General features: G+C 50.3%; 3 long non-coding RNA genes across 3 annotated transcripts; 2 read left to right on the top strand and 1 right to left on the bottom strand.

Moving 5' to 3' along the window:
• The first annotated feature begins 1,697 nt into the window (after positions 1-1,697).
• LOC132665249 (uncharacterized) lies at positions 1,698-8,356 on the top strand. The gene is made up of 6 exons (XR_009604027.3): positions 1,698-2,098; positions 2,208-3,916; positions 4,528-5,531; positions 5,643-5,718; positions 5,796-5,914; positions 6,451-8,356. It is a non-coding gene; the product is annotated as an uncharacterized LOC132665249 (long non-coding RNA).
• A 16-nt stretch (positions 8,357-8,372) lies between these two features.
• Positions 8,373-16,286, bottom strand: LOC132665247 (uncharacterized). The gene is made up of 9 exons (XR_009604025.3): positions 16,029-16,286; positions 14,152-14,230; positions 13,768-13,951; positions 11,635-11,731; positions 11,286-11,373; positions 10,137-10,218; positions 9,567-9,717; positions 9,294-9,366; positions 8,373-9,167 (listed from the first exon to the last, which is right to left on the bottom strand). It is a non-coding gene; the product is annotated as an uncharacterized LOC132665247 (long non-coding RNA).
• LOC132665248 (uncharacterized) lies at positions 11,367-13,377 on the top strand. The gene is made up of 2 exons (XR_009604026.3): positions 11,367-11,809; positions 12,210-13,377. It is a non-coding gene; the product is annotated as an uncharacterized LOC132665248 (long non-coding RNA).
• Positions 16,287-17,072: the final 786 nt, after the last annotated feature.

The following is a 17,072-nucleotide window of genomic DNA, read 5'->3' as shown; positions in this document are numbered from 1 at the left end:
GTGTCTCTCTAATTCCTCAGGTTTGATCACTCTGGTTGGCTCGTATCCCTTCTTTCCCGTGTGTTTACCCTGCCCGGTGATGTCTCCCAAATTTGCACACGTGTCTACTGTGATGCGGAATGTCTCTCTAATTCCCCAGGTTTGTGTTCACTGACCTGACCTGGGGTGTCTCCCTAATTCCACAGATGTGTCTACACTGACCTGCAATACATCTCTGGTTATTCAGGAGTTTACCTTATCGTAGGATGTCTGCCTAATTTCACAGGAATTTCTATACAGAATGAGAATGACTCCCTAGAACCCCAGGTGTGTCTGTTATTACCTGGGACGTTTCTCTTAATTCCTCAGTTGTGCTTACACTGACTTGGGAGATCGCCCAAATCCCCCAGGTGTGTCTACACTGACCTGCAATGTTTCCCTAATCCCCCAGGTTAATCTGCTCTTATCAAGGATGTCTGATTCCTTCATTTCCACTTTGATCTTGGACGTCTCCCTAATTCCCTAGTATTTCCTACCTGACCTGGGATGTCTCCCTAATTCCCTGTTTGTGTCTACTTTAATGTTAGCTGTCACTCTCAATTTCCGGGTATTTCTAATTACCTGGGTATCTCCCTAATTTCCCAGGTGTGTCTGGGATAGCTTCTCATTGTCCAAGGGTGTTTGTATTGACCTTTGATATCATCTTAATTCCCCAGGTGTGTCTACACTGAACTAGTAAGTCTATAGTTCCCTCAGGTATATCTGGTTTACCCGAAAAGTCTCTCTAAATCCTTTGGAATATCTATACTGACCAGAAATGATTCCTTAATTCCCAAGTTGTGACTACACTGACCTTGGATGACTTCTGAATTCTCCAAGAATATCTATATTTACCTAAGATGTCCCTTGATATCTGCCTAAGATCTCAGGTTGCCTACCCTGACCGGCTATGTCTCCATGATGAACCCCATGTGTCTGTTCTGACCTGGAATCCAGTTCCCGGTTTGGTTTCCTCGGGCTTGGGAATCTTCCTCGTTCCCCAGGTATGTTGACTCTGACATTGTATGTCTCCCCAAATTACTAGGTGCATCTTCCCTGACCTGGCATGACTTTCTATTTCCCAGTTTTCTACACTGACACGAGATGTCTCTCTTTTCCCTAACGTGTGTTTACTCTGACCCAAAACGTTGGAGCTGGCCACCAAGAGGATGTGACCACCAGCTGATGCATGAGCTACACCAGGCAACTGGAGACTCGTCACCCTCCCCACCCCCCGCTCATTAGCATGTACCTTCTGCTCACCTTCTCTGCTTTGTTCTCAGAAGCTGCCCCAAGGACATAGCCTTCGATCGATCAATCGATCGATCGATTGTGATGTGGTGTTGAGACCATCTAGATGGTAATATGTGACTGAACCCAGTTAAGGTCTCTATTTAAACTTTCAGGGTTTGGCGAGTGGGTGAAGAGATCTACCTAAGACAAGCCTTGAATGTAAGCTCTCTTGCTTATTAAACCCGCCACCTACCAACCTGGAATGATCTGCCTCTTTCTTTGTCTCTCTCTGCCCTCCAGGCAGGAATGCTGGTCTCAGATTTCACCTGGGAAGCTCCCGAGGTTGCCACCCTGACTCTCCAGGCGTGTCTAACTCTGACCTTGGATGTCTCCCTAGTTCTCCAGGGAGTCTCCTGTGACGTACGAGATCTCTTAATTCCCCCTGGAGTGTGTCCACTGGTCTAGGTTGTGTCCATATCTCCCCAGCTGTGTCTCCTCTAATGTGGGGCATCTACCTAGTTCCCCAGATGCGTCTCCTCTGGTGTGGGTGTGGCTCACATTCCCCTGATCTAGTCTAATTCCCTAAGAGTGTCTGCCTTGACTCGGGATGTCTCCCTAATTCCCCACGTGTGTCTATACAGACCTGGGATATTGCTCTCAATCCCCAGGTGTGTCAGTTATGACTAAAGGTGTCTTATCCCCAGATGTGTCTACGCTGCCCATAGGTGTGTCTACTCTGACATGGTGTCTCTTCATAGATCCACACGTGCTTTTATCCTGAGTTGGGTGTTTCCGTATTTCCCTAGGCATGTTTACACTGACTTCAGATGATTCTCTGCTTTCTCAGGTGAGTCAACACTGACTAGGGTCTTGTGTGCCTTCTCTGACCTGGTGTATCTACGGAGAACCCCAGGTGTTTTTGCTTTAACCTTTTTTTTTCCCCTCTCTCTGTAAAGATGTGTCTACCCTGATCTCTAATATCCCAAGTTTGTCCACCCTGGCCTGGAACGTCTACTTTTCAAGAGCGTCTACCCTGACCTGGCTATCCCGCTAGCTCCCCAGGTGTGTCCATACTTGACTCGGTTGTCTACACCACTTTGGGACGTCTCCCTAAACGTCCGGGTATGTGTTCTTGAGAGCTAGCTCCTTAATTCTAACGGCGTGTCTACTCAAACCTCACGTGCCTCCCTATCCCCTTGGATTTTCTGAAATATCTCCCCGATTTCAGGTGTGTCTAAACTGGTGGGGGATATATCTAATTCTCAGAGGTGTTGACTCTGTAATAGTTCGCCTTTCTGAGTCTGCAGGGGTGTCTGTCCTGACCAGTGAGGCCTCTCTAGAGCCTCGTGTGTGTCTACACTGACTCGGGATAAGTGTCTAACAGTGCCAGAGGATCTGAAGTGGAACGGGTCATCTCCTTAAGTCCCCCTGAGTGTCTACGCTGCCTGGGATGTCTCCCTAATACGGCAGGCATGTCTACACTAGGACTACCCTCTAATTCCCCATGGGTGTCTACTCTGACCTTGATGTCTCAGCATATCCCAAGTGTGCTTACATGGTCTTTGGAGGTTTCGCTAATACCCCAGGTGTGTCTGTCCTGACATGGGTACTTCCTTACCTCCCACAAGGGTCGTTCTAACCTGGGACGCGTCCCTGGTTAACCGAGGATGTCTACACAAAACTGAGATCTCCCCCTCCTTCTCGGGCTACGACACTGACATGGGCTGTCGTCTTATTTCCTCAGTTCTGTGTGCGCTGACATGGATGTATCTCTGACACAAGTGTGTCTGCGCTGACCCGGGATAGCTTCCTAATGGCACACGTGTCCGTCTCAAACCCGGGATAACTCCACACACATCAGATGTGTTTACTCTGACCTGGCATAGCCTCCTAATTCCTTACTTGTGTCTACACTACCTGGGCTATCTCCCCAGGTGTGTCAACACTGCCATTAGGTGTCTCATAGCCCTGTCTGCGTAGCATGGTTTGGGATTCTCCTAACTCCCCAGGTGTGTCTACTCTGAACTGGACTATTTCACAAATTCTGCTTGTGAGACTACACTTAGAATTCATATTAATTTCCCAGATGCATCTTCCGTGTCCTGGGGCATGTTGCTAATTCCAGAATGGGTCTTCCCTGATCTCCCTTATCTGCTTAATCATCCGCGTCTGTGCACACAGACCTGGGAGGTCTCTATGAATTCCCAGGAGTGTCTACAGTGACCTTGGAGGTGTCCTTAGCTTCCCAGCTCCGTGCCTCGGACCTGTGTGGTCTGTGTGGTCTTCCTGGGTCCCGGTTGTGTCTGCAGAGCTTAGCGTCTTCCTTTCCCCAGGTCAGGCCACACCGTCCTGGGAGGCCTCCCTACTTTCCCGGCGTTGTCAACACTGACCTGGAACGTGTCTAAGACCACAGATGTGACTACTGTGACCTAGGATGTCACCGGCGTTTCTGCTCTAACCTGTGATGTCTCCCTGTTCCCCAGTTCTGTTGATCTTGACATTGGCGGTCTCCTTAATTACACTAGTGCATCTACTCTGACCTACTGATGGCTCCCTGACTCCATGGTATGTCACACTAAGAAATGAGGTCTCTTCTTACCTGGCAGGTCTGCGTGCTTTCCCGTATGTCTCTACTCAGACCTCGGATGTCTTTTGAAATCTCCAGGTAGGTCTGCGCTGACCCGGAGTATGACCCTCATCCCTCACGAGAGTCTTCACTGACCTTGGATTTCTTCCTGTCTCCTCTGGTGTGTCTTCTCTGTCCAGATAGGTCTCCTTAAATCCACTGGTGTGTCTGTTGTGACCTGGGTTGTCTCCTTAATTTCCAAAGTAGATCTCCGCTGACCTTGAAATAGTTTCCCCACGTTGGTCTAAACTGACCTGGGAGGTCTCTAATTCTTACTGCGGGTCTTTTGTGACTTGGCATATCTGGCTGTTCCCAAGGAGTGTATATCCTGACCCGGTGCGTAGCCAGAAGTCCGTAGGTGTGCCTCCACTGACCTGGGCTGTCTTTATACTTTCCTGTGTGTGTCTTCTCTGACCGTTATCTCACCAGCGCTCTTACAGGGCATATGCCCTGGGTGGTCTTTTTCTCCATGTTTGTCTGTCCTAACCTGGGATAGATCTCTGATACCCCAGGGGTATCTCCCCTAGCCCAGGATGACTCCCTAACCCCCAGGTGTTTCTGCCCTCGCCTGGGTGTATCCGTGATCACTTGTGCATGTATCCTTAACGGGATTACCTTCTAATTCTTCGCGTGTGCTTGCTTTCACCTAGGTCGGCGCCTCACTTGCACAGGTGTGTCCACTCTGACAGAGGCTCTAACTCCTGGTTTGCGCCCAGTTTCCCAGATGTGTCTCTACTGCCTTGCGAAGTCTCGTTAATTTCCAATTGCGTTCTTCTGCGTGGCATGTCTCCCTTCTCCCTAATTCTCCATGGGTCTACTCTGACCTAGAAGTCTGAATTTTTCCCTGTTTTGAATCTGGCTAGAACATCCCCCTCGTTCCCCAAGAGAGTCTGCACTAATCAGTGAGGTCTCCCTAATTGAGGGAAGTTTATGTCTAAAGTTCCCTCAAATATCTACGGATGTCACCACCTCGGTACGGCAGTTCCCCAAGTGTGTCTACACCGGGATGTGTCTGATTCCTGAAGAGGATGTCCGCGTGATGCCCAGCCGTGTCTGCCCCGGACTGGGGTTCTCCTCAGTTCCCCAGCGTGCCCAGCAGGGCCTCTCTCAGTGCTCGGCTGCCTCCCTTGCGGGGAGGCCTCCTGATTGTCCAGATGGGTCTGCCCACACCTGCGCCGAGGCCCTTATTTTCCAAGACCGACTTGCCCGAGTTGCTGTCCTCTCGGCAGTGCCCCGGTTGTGTAAACACTGACCTGGGATGTACACTGACGTCACCAATGAATCTAAGCTGACCTGAGATGCGTCCCCACCTCACCAGGTGTGACTGTTCTAGGACTTTACTGCCTCTCCAGGAGCGTCTTCTCTGAATGGTGATGCCTACTTCCTTACTTGGGAGGTCTTTTCTCTTGTGTGGGAGGTCTATTTCCCAGGTAGGTCGTCTTTGAACTCGGCGGCCTCCTTACTAACCCAGGTGTGTCTATACTAATTTTCCAGCTGGGTCTCCACTAGCCTTAGATGACCTCCAGTTCCCTAGTCATGTCTACACCGATTTTGGAAGTATACCGATTTCTTCGGAGGTCTACGATTACCTGGTACACTGCCTGATTTCCCAGTGGCATTAACTTTGAGCTGGCATATTTCCGTAATTCCTCAGGTGCATCTACACTGACGTGTCATTTCCCAGGGAGGGGGGGTCTTCTCTGACTCGGAGGTATCTCTGTTTCTGTGTGTTTGCCTTCTCTTACCTTGGATGTCTTATCACCAGGTGTCTCTACCGTAATCTGGGACGTCCCCTAATTCAAGCATCCACCCTGATCTGGGATGTATCCCAAATTCCTCAGGTATGTCTACCCTGACCTGGGGCATTTCTCTAATTCCCCAGGAATATCTACTCTGACCCAGGATATCTATTTCCTAGGTGGATCTAGACTTAACTGGGCTCCTCCCTAATCCCCCAGGTTTGTCTACGTGAATTTATGTCTCCCAAGTTCCCCAGGCAGGTCTACACCAACTTGGAATGTCTCCCTAATCCACAAGGTACTTCTCCTTTGGCCTGGGACTGTCTCTGTCACCGGGTGTGTCCTAGACTCGATTATCTCTTGTAACCAGGGATGTCACCCTAACTCCCAGCTGTAACCCTCCTGAGCCGGATTTTTTCCCTAATTCACAAAATGTGTCTACTCTTGCCTGGCATCTATCTTTATTTCCCCATATGCCTCTACTGACCTCATAGGTCTCCCTAAAACCCCAGGTGTGTCTACACTGACCTGGGAGGGCTTTTTTGGGTGTGTGTAGTCTGACCAGAGAGGTCTCCTGAGTCTACGCCGAATTGGCCTGTCTCCCCGGTTCCCAACGAATGTCTACATTGTCGCGGGAGGTCTCCCTTAGTCCCCGTGAGTTTCTCTGCTGACCTGGGATGTCTCGTTTCCCAGCTGGGTCTACTCTGACCGGCGAGGTCTTGTCAACCTGACTTGGGAGGTCTCCCTAATTCCCCGTTTTGTCTATGTTGACCTGAGTTGTCTCCCTAGCTCCCTGGCTCTGCCTACTTTGACCTTCGATGCCTTATTCCCCAGGTTTGTCACTTCTTGCCTGGGATGTCTGCCTAGGTCTCCAGGGTGTCCCCCTACTGTAGGATGCCTTCTCACCCCCCTGCTTCATCTGGTGTATCTGCACCCACGTGGGATGTCGAGTTCTGTAGGCGAGTCTACTAGAAAACTAAAATCCAGAGCGCTTTACTTGAGCTGAGTATTTTACTGAGAAACCAGCATTTTGGAAATGGGGACACATTCAAACGGCAAGTGGCTACGAAGCGGCTCTCAGCTGTCACAGGCCCGTCTGTAAAGCAGGAATGTGCAAGTCCAACACTTTCCATTGTGACTGGAGTTGGTGACTGACATGGCTTTTCAGTGCATCAGCTTACTTGAATATAGCTGATTAGCTGGGAATCTGTAAAGTCATGCTGACTCGAAGAAAGCTCAAGTGTTGTTTAAAATTGGAGTTATTAGCATTTTTGGAATCAGGACAGTTTGAAAATCTGGTTAGGTGACTACGAGTCTGGTATGGGGGCATACCCAACCTGTGGTCTCCACTTGTTTTATTTTTTTTAATGTTTATTTTTGAGACAGAGACGGAGCGTGAGCAGGGGAGGGGCAGAGAGAGAGGGAGACACGGAATCCGAAGCGGGCTCCGGGCTCCGAGCTGTCAGCACAGAGGCCCCCAGCGGGGCTCAGACTCGTCGACTGCAAGATGGAGACCTGAGCCGGTTGGACACTCAACCTACTGAGCCACCCAGGCGCCCCTCGGTTTCATTTGTCTTTTAAGATTTTATTTTACTTTTGAGAGAAAGGGAGAGAGAGAATCCCAAGCAGGCTGCATGCTCAATGTGGATCCTGATGTGGGGCTCGATCCCACAACCCTGAGATCATGACCTGAGCCAAAATCAAGAATTGGACACTTTACCGACTGAGCCACTGGGCACCCCTCCATTTCATTTAAAAAAAAAAAAAAAAAAAAAATCCCTTCCAGCGCTCCTGGGTGGCTCAGTGGGTTGTGTCTGACTTTGGCCCAGGTCATGATCTCATGGTTCATGAGTTTGAGCCCCGTGTCAGGCTCTCTGCTGTCAGTGTGGAGCCCGCTTCAGAGCCTCTGTCCTCCTCTCTGTCTGCACCTCTCTTAAAAATAAACATTAACATAAAAACCAGTTCCTTCCCGTCAATCACTCTCCCTGTTGAACGGAGAGCGGTTGACTGTTTAGCATCACGTGACCCTTCTTTGGACATTGAAGATCATGAACCAGAATCTCATTAGGTTCTTCAGCTCGCATGGAGATCACGATTAGTGTTTACTGATGACTCTTGAAAAGATACACAATAACGGGTATTAACACAAGAAACAGGAAGATAATATCAAATGTCTGGAAAATACCCCAAATCCAAGATTCCCATTTGCCCAAGTTTAACCACCTGGAAAGATCAAATTGGTTATAATGAGATTGTTTTTACTTTTACAAGTCAATCCGCATTGTTTTTTATAATGTGCAATTGGGTTTTAATTTTTTTTCTGAGTTATGTATGTAGGCACAACATGACGGGGCGCCTGGGTGGCTCAGCCTATTGAACGTCTGACTCCGGATTTCAGCTTGGGTCATGATCCCAGGGTCGTGGGATCGAGCCCGGCGTTGGGCTCTGTGCTGACAGCATGGAGCCTGCTTGGGAGTCTCTCTGCCCGCCCCCCACCCCTGCCGCCCTGCCTGTGTGCACACAAAATAAACATTAAAAACCCACAATGTAAAAGTTGTAACAGATTCTTATGTAACTGTAGGTATTCTTCAGTAGATAGACCCACCAAGGGAATCTTGGAGAAATACCTTATAAAGGTAGGCACTCCTAGGCAACCAGGTCAAAATCCCAGATTAGTATAGAAGCACTTTGGGAATTAGACATCCCATCAGTATAGACACACCGGGGGAATTAGGCAGATCCACGAGGTCAGAGCAGACACATCTGTGTTGCAGGGAGACATTACTGGTCAAGTAGACACACGAGGGGAGTAGGAGGAGTAATGTTGGGGCTTCGAGAGAAACTCTAGGTCAGGGGAGGCAGACCGGGGATGTAGGGACCATCCTGAGAAATACTCAACTCATCTTGAGAATTATGAAGACACCCCATGTGAGTGTGGACATAGCAGGGAATAAGGTTACAACAAAGGTCAGAAGAGCCACATGGGAAATTAGGTAGACATCCTCAAGTGCAGACCCTCCTGGGTAGAGTTCAGATAAGAGCAGGGGAAAAGCTATGCAGGTACATGTACACACAGCTGATTATTAAGGAGGCATCGAGGTGCAGCTGGCATACAGCAGGGTAAACAGGGAGACGTTCCGGGTCAGAGTAGACGGAGCCAGAGAATTCAAGACCTCTGAAGTGAGAGAACACACGTGGGGAAACCGGTTTCTCAGGTTAGTATAGAAGTTCCCGAGGAATCAAGGTGACGTCCCAAGTCATGGTATCTTCCCCTGGGGAAACGGGGCCATCTTAGGATAGACACTACCTGGGATACTAGGGAAACATCCCTGGTCGAAAGAGATGCACTTGCTTTGTAAGAAAGTGGACACGCCCCATCTGTGTAGACACATCTGAGTTATTAAACAGATATCCCGGTAAGGGTAGACCTACCTGGGGAATTAAGGAGACATTCCAGGTTACTGTAGACATTCCACATCAAAATAGAAACAGAGGGGAACTCAGGGGACATCACGTATCAGGGTAGACACATCTGGGGACCTGGGGAGAGCCTGGATGGGAGAGAGATTCCAGATCAGGCTAGACACAGTGGGGGGTGGGGGGTAGCAGTGTGACATCCTAAGTCAGGGAAGACACTTCCCTAAGTTAGGGAGGGATCCCAAGTCAGGCTGACCTACCTGGTGCATTCAAGGGTCACTGTAATCAATGCAGACACGCCTGGGGACTTAGAGACACCACAGATCAGAACACCTGGAGAGATAGGGAGATACCTCAGGTCACTGTGAACACACTTCTGGAGTTCGGGAGACTTCACTGGTCAAGGTGGATGACCTGGGGGAAACAGCCCTTCGTGAACAATACAGACACACCTTGGTAACTAGGGAGACCTCCCAGGTGAGATTAGATGCAACTGGGAATAAGAGAAAGAGCCCAAGTCTGTGTCAACACACCTGAGGAACGAGACCTCCAGATTCACAGTAGACACGGCGAAGGACAAAGGCATACGTCCCAGGATACGCTGGACAGTCCTGAAGAACGGAGGCGTTCAAGGTCCAGAGAGAAATCTGGAGAATGAGACATTCCAGCTCAGAGCAGACACTCCTGTGGAGCCAAGGAGACCTCTTTGGTCGGAGTAGAAATACGTGGGGAAACGGGTCGTCCCAGGTCATAGATTCACCGTGGAATTGGACACCTCGGTCACGTTAGAGCAACCGGGGAGATACACCGTGTCAAGGCGGACACTTACGACGAAGCAGGGAGACAACCCAGGTCAGAGGAGACACACTTGGGGGGTTAGGGAGACCACAGATCAGAGTAGACATGCCTGGGAGACCAGGGAGATCTCGCAGGTCAGCTGGACACGGGGAATGTGAGACATTCCGATGCAGGGTAGGCCTGCCCGAGGAATTAGGGAGAGATCCCCGCTCAGACATACACCACTGGTGTTTTATGTGAACGAAAAGGTCAGCGTAGACACTCCTGCGAAACCAGAGGGACACCACACCTCAGTATGGACACACCTTGAAAATTTGGGACACGTCCCGGGTCAGGATAGACACAGCTGGGGTTTTAGGAAGCCATCCCTGTTCAGCGTGGACACATCTGTGGATTAGACATCCCAGGTAGGAGTAGACACGTCTGAGTTGGACATCTCAGGTTATGGCAGGCACAACTGGGGAACCAGGGAGGCTCCAGGGCAAAGTGGCCACGCCTGAGGTGTTAGATGTTCCGGGTCAGAGTGGACATGCCTGAGATACTAGGTAGTCACAGCAGGTCAAGTGGAGACATCCAATGTCGAGGCAGACGCAGCTGGGAATCTATGGAATCAGACTAGGTTAGTGTTGACACACTTGGGGAATTAAGACCGCTCAGGTCAGGGTAGACATAACTGGTATATTACAATAAAATACCGCTTTTTGTAGACACATCTGGGGAACTAGTCAGCGGTCCAGGTGAGCTAACATCTCAGGAGTCGTGGAGACCCTGAAGGTCAGGGTAGGTGGACTCGGGGAAGTAAGCAGACGTGCTGCGTCAGAGTACACCAGAGCAGAGAGGGGACTTCCAGAGTGGTACCAATAAACACGAGACCTCTCAAGTCAGTGGACACACGGAGGAGGAATTACACATCCCAGGTCAACACCTAAAGAGTTAGGGAGACAAACCAGGTCACGACAGAAACATCTGGGATTAGAGATTCACTCGTGCCCATGTGGACACAACTGGGCTCTAGGGATGGACCAGGTCAGAGAAGATACAGGAATTTTCAGAGATAATACGAGTTTAGGGTAGACACACTTGGAGAACAAGGAAAACATTTCAGGTCAGGGTAGAAACACCTGGGGAGTTAGGGGGCTATCCAATGTTACTGAAGACACACGTGGTGAATTAGGGACACATCCCAGGTCAGTCACAATTGATGATAAGGTATATCTCAGGTCAGAGAAGACACTTCTGGTTATTAGAGAAAATCAGGGAGGGCACCCCTGGGTGATTGGGGGACACCACCTTTCAGGGTTCACACACAGGATTAGGGATACGTCTCTGAGTGCGTACCAGAGTAGGCACACTCAGAGAATTAGAGAAACCCCACAGGTCTCTGTATTGCAAAGACCTCATTGATCAGGGTACATACAGAATAAGGGTCACCTCCCAGGTCAGAGTAGACCTACCTAGAGATTTAGGGGAATATCCTTGATCAGTGTAGACCCACGGGAAAATTGGCAGACTTCCAGTGTCGGGGCAGCCAAACCTGGAGAACTGGGAGACACCCACTGTCAGTATACACGCCCCGGTGACTAGGGACATATACTAGATCAGGTTAGACCTAACTGGGGAATTTTGGAGACATCCCAGCTCAGGTATACTTCCCAGAGGAACTTGAGATACAATCCAGATCAGGGCCACCACGCTTGGGGAACTACTATGGATGTAGCTCACGTCAATGTCGTTAAAGTAACCAGATTACGCCCAAAGTGGAGTCACTATTGTTAAGCCCCGTGTCAGCAAACCAAGACTTACGTGTCTATGCTCTGCTCTCCTGGAAGAGGAAGGCCTAGGTCAGCCAATCAGCTTTCACCTGCTCCGCACAAGGTACCCGACCTGCTCCGAGACTTCCCTGGGGCCCATGTAATAAGAGTAACCATGCTTACCCATCAGCAGATGCCCAGCGAATCTGCCCGTTCCTGCTCACGTGGTCTAAGAATCTCGTGCGTCGTGCAGCTCTTTGGTGCTCCTTTCTATCGCTAGGTTGCATGCTGCCTGACTCATGATCACTAAATAGAAGCCAGCTAGATCCATAAATTGACCAGAAAATGTTTTCTTTGAGAGAGAGACACAGACTCCAAAGCAGGCTCCAGGCTCTGAGCTGTCAGCACAGAGCCCGACGCGGGGCTCGAACCCACGAACGGGGAGATCATGACCTGAAGTCAGATGCTTAACTGAGCCACCCAGGCGCCCCCAAAATTTTCTTTTAATAGTGTTGATGACAAGGATGGGATTCAAAGACTGCTAATGGCTTTGGGGATGACAAGAAACGTGGGCATGGGTGCCTGCTGAGCCCTTTTGAGTTCTTGGTCTTTCTCATGTTTCCACAGCCGCGGGGAAGTTCCTCTTGGATCTGAGCTCTACTCTGTTTGCGTTTGAGCTCCCTGGTCTGATGGGCTTTTCCTGGCCAGGATTTAGTGGGCCAGCTGGAGCTGGCAGGTGGTTCTACGTGGGAATCGGTGGCAGCATTTCATGTCTGGGTAGATAAACCTGGGGCATTAGAAATCTAGTTCGGTGAAGACACAAAAGGGGAATTGGGGAGACATCCAGGTCAAGTTAGACACATAATGCAGAATTAAGGCCCTAAGGCCTTAAGAATTAAGCCCCTAAGCCCTGCGTTACCCACAGTCTTGACGTGTTGGGTTCTGCTGGTGGGCCCACCATTCCACTTGGGGAACTACTGGCGGTCTTGGTGTGACCCTAAGGTAAGAGCGACAGATCTGCCAGACAGACACCGAGGAGACATGGACCTAAAGTTCTAGAGAGCGGAGAGCTCCATATTCTTGTGCCCCAGCTCTTTATATGGGAAGTGGGGTTCCGGAGCGCATACACAGTGGCAGAAATGGCAGCGTCTAAGGGCAGCCCTGAATCACAGCGGCCGTGGTCGGAAACCTGCGACCTAGACCAGCTTGTCCAGTTACAAGTTCTCAGCCAAGAACGCACTAGAAAGGGCAGAGGAAAAATTAATTTTTCCTCGTCTACAGTCTCTGGTGACCCAGACGAGACCCACTGGGACACCACACCCGCTCCGGAGCCTACACACAGGACCCTGAGGAAGCGGAGAGGCTGGCAGAGAGAGTGGGGTCAAGTTTCATGTTGTCTCTTCCCTTTCAAATCCAGACTGTTGTGAATTTGGTTTAGGGATCCCCTCCGGTCACTGACCCTCTCCCTCCCAGGGACACCTCCTGCTTTCCTATTTGTCTTGCTGTGTGTCCCGGGACTCTGCTTGGCTTTCTGCCTGCCTGGGGCTTGCAGGCTGTGCATTCTTGTAAGTGCAAGGTCGGGGCCCCGAAAATATGGCTGGCCTGAGATACAGGTTGCACCCCATTTGTGGCCACCATCCCACTGACTGTTGCCAGCTCTCAGGGGAACTTTCTCAATCTTGCCTATCTTTGGGAGTAGTTCTGGATCTTGGGAAGACTAAATCTTTTGCACCCTCCTAGGACATACATCTCGAGTCCATGGATATGTCATAAAAGGCTTATCAGTTTTGCTTGAGTAACTTGATCTACCTTTGGTTTAAAAGAAGCCAAAAAAAAAAGGTGTACTATTGCCAGGAATATTTACTGTTTATCTCCGCTAAAACCTACAAATAAGATATTTGGAAGGATTTTTATAATGAGCTCCAAGGTCAGAAGTAGGCCAAACTGGAAGCTGATATTAAAATCCCAATGAAGGAGGACACAGCAATCAGACAAGACAAAGGAATAAAAGGCGTCCAAATCGGCAAGGAAGTGGAACTTTCACTACGCAGACGACACGATACTATATAGAGAAAACACTACAGACTCCACAGGAAAACTTAGAACTGATAAGTGAATCCAGTAAGGGCACAAGATACAAAATCAGTGTCCAGAGTGACACCGGCATCATGGAAGCATAAGGTACCTCCTTTAACAACTGGGGCGCCTGAGTGGGTCAGCTGGTTCGGCATCCGAATTCGGCTCAGGTCATGATCTCATAGTTCCTTGGGGTTCTAAGGAGACATCCCATGTCAGTGCATCCCATTCCCATGGGGAATAAGAAGCATTCCACTTGACTGTTGGCACATTTGGAGAATTATCTTCTGACTCTGAAGATAAAGGAGACGTAACTGAAGAATACACAGACTACGTCAGTATAGATACAACTGGGGAATTAGAGTGACATCCCTTTTCGGTGTCCACGCACCTTGAGAATTAGGGAGACACACCTGGGTTATTAGGGACACCAGTGATGTCAGGGTGTCTATATCCAGGGAACTGGGTAACGTCTCAGGTCAGGTAGACTCACCTGGGGAACTAGCAGGACATCCCAGGTCAGGGTAGAACTCCGGGTTACTTTGAGACATCGGAAGTCAGAGTATTCATATCTGGGGATTAGGGAGACACTCAGGTCAGAGTAGAAGCACCTGGGTAGTTAGAGAAACATCCTAAGTCATGGTAAACACATCGGGGAATTAGTAAGAAATCCCAAGACAGAAAACACATCCATGGAATAAGAGAAACGTCTCAGGTCACGGTCAACACCTATGGAATTCGGCAGACAGATCAGTGTGTACACTCGGGAAGTAAGAGAGAGCCCAGGGGTGCGCACGTACACGTGGGGACTAGGGAGACATCCCGGTAAGGGAAAGCCAACCTGGAGAATAAGGAACATATCCTAGGTCAGAGGAAAAACACCTGGGAATCGGTGGCAGCATTTCATGTCTGGGTAGATAAACCTGGGGCATTAGAAATCTAGTTCGGTGAAGACACAAAAGGGGAACTGGGGAGACATCCAGGTCAAGTTAGACACATAATGCAGAATTAAGGAAACATCAAGATCAAAACAGACTCAGCTATGGAAATAGGGAGACCTCCCAGTTCAGAGCAGACACACTCGAGTCAGGCACACATCCCACGTCTGGGTGGACAGATCGACGGAAGTAAAGAGCTGTCCCAGGTCAGGGGACACATACCTGGGAGATTGGAATCAGGCTGTGGCACACACCTGGGGAAATAGGGCGGCCCCCCGGGTCCCTCAATACATGCCTGGGGAGTTAGGGTGTCCCAGGTAGAGCAGGCCCCTGGCTAGAAGGGAGACATCCCAGTTCAATGGAGATGCACCTGGACAATTACAGAGACATCCAGGGTTGCCAGAGAAAACACACTGGGATTTAAGGAGACATCCTAACAGTGTGTAGACCTACTCGGGGTATTAGGGAGACATCTTATGTAAGGATAGGCACGTCTGCATTATCAGCAGGTCACAGATTAGATAAACCCGGGGAGCTAGGCGGTTTCCCCTCGTCGGGGTAAATAAGCTCAGGGAGAGAAATATCCAGGGCAGAGGAGACACGCCTGGGAAATTAGGGAAACGTGCCGTATCAGTGTGTGGACCTCAGGTCGCTGTAGATACGCCCGGAGGACAACGAATCACTTCGACTCAGAGGGGACGCCCTAGGTTCACGGAGACCTACCTGTACACTTAGCAAGACTCTGTGTGTCCAAGCAGACACATCTGGGGAATCAGACACTGCTGTTCGGGGCAAGCGCACCTCGAGTGCCGGGGAAATATTCCCGGTCGGACACACACCTGGGGAGAGCGGTCCACTTCCCAGAAGAGGCACTGAGTTAGGGAGGCTGCCTCCCATGCGAGGGCGGACACACCTGGGGAGTCGGAGCCCTCAGATTAGTATGGACACACTTGGGGCATAAGGGAGACTCCCGGCTCAGATATACGTACCTGGGAATTAAAGAGCCCGGTTCAAATTGCTTTTTCCAACTTTGAGATGTAACTGTCACATTACATCTAAGTTTAAGGCGTACAGTGACCATGTGAAGCCCGTATATATTGCAGAATGATTAGCGCGAGCTTAATTAACGTCCATCAGAGTGACGACAGCATCACGACAGCTGTCGATAAGCTCCTTTAACAACTGGGGTGCCTAGATGGCTCGGTCGGTTAAGCGTCCGACTTCGACTCAGGCCATGATCTCACGGTTTGTGAGCTCGAGCCCCACGTCAGGCTCTGTGCTGATGGCTCGGAGCCTGGAGCTGCTTCGGGTTCTGTGTCTCCCTCTCTCTGGCCCTCCCCCACTTGCACTCCAGGTCTCTAAAAAATACATACACATAAAAAAAAGGTATTTCCTTTAACAACTAAAATTCAGCTTCCATCTCCAAACTTACGTGCGTCCGTGGGAGCCGTGTGATCCAGCACCTGACGCAGGTTGCCTGGGAGGGTCTCACCACCATGCTTTGGGCGATGGGCAGGCAGACCACGGTACAGGCTTTGTCACTGGCGGGACCCTGTGAGCCGGCTCTGGTCCCTCTCGGCTGCAGTCTGGGGGTGGCTGGATAATGCTGACGTGGGCAGACCACCCATGGGCGAGATAGCCTTTGTAGCAACCCAGGTTTCTAGAGGAGAAGTTCCAGCATTCTGTTGGAAAGAAAACGTTACAGCGGCACCCCTCCCCCAAGGCGGCAGAGCTCAGAGACACGGGGCGGCATCTCTCCTGCAGGGGAAAGGGCCAGTGGTGACGGCCTCGCTTCCCCCGCTGTGCAGGAGGCTGCTAAAGAAACGCATTTTTCTCTTGCAATGCCCAGGGCGTTAAAGGGGCTTCGTGATTGGGGGAAGGAGATCAGGGATGAGGTCATAGTATCAGAGAGCCTTAAAGGGATGCCGTTTCTGTTGACTGCATTCTGGACTCCAACACGGAGCCTGTCACAGCCCCTGGGAAAACCTCATCTTCGGAGCCCTCCACTGGACTGTGGGCACCCTCAACACCCGAGTGTCAAAACTCACACCGCCCACCCCACCCTGTGTGCACTCCCGGGGCAGCAGGAGATAAGCTCGGGTGGACGGGGAGCACCCAAGGAAAACAGGCCAGCGCGTGGGGGAAAGTGCAGTCCTGAGCTGTAACACCACCTTCAATAAAGCAAAAGAGAGGTTTCTAACAGTTGGTCTAGTGTGTTGTAAGATCAGGGGAAGACCTACAAGCTTAGGAATTCTGCCACAAGAGGGATCAGGAAGCATGGAGCAGGTGTATCCATGGGAGGTTGGAGGAAGCCACAGAATCTGTATAGCAGGGCCATCAAAAAGTGCCCCCCAACTGAAGGCAGCTGGTAAAGATCGGAGGGGTGACTGCTACATCAATGTGAAAGGAGCAACACAAAACTCAAAGGAACATAAAGAACCAAGGAAACACGGCATCACCAAAAGATCCCTCATTT

Source organism: Panthera onca, chromosome D3 (assembly GCF_046562875.1).
Source record: "Panthera onca isolate mPanOnc1 chromosome D3, mPanOnc1 haplotype 2, whole genome shotgun sequence".
Classification (NCBI taxonomy): domain Eukaryota; kingdom Metazoa; phylum Chordata; class Mammalia; order Carnivora; family Felidae; genus Panthera; species Panthera onca.
Note: the sequence above shows the minus strand (reverse complement) of the source record. Positions and strands in the feature narration are given on the sequence as shown.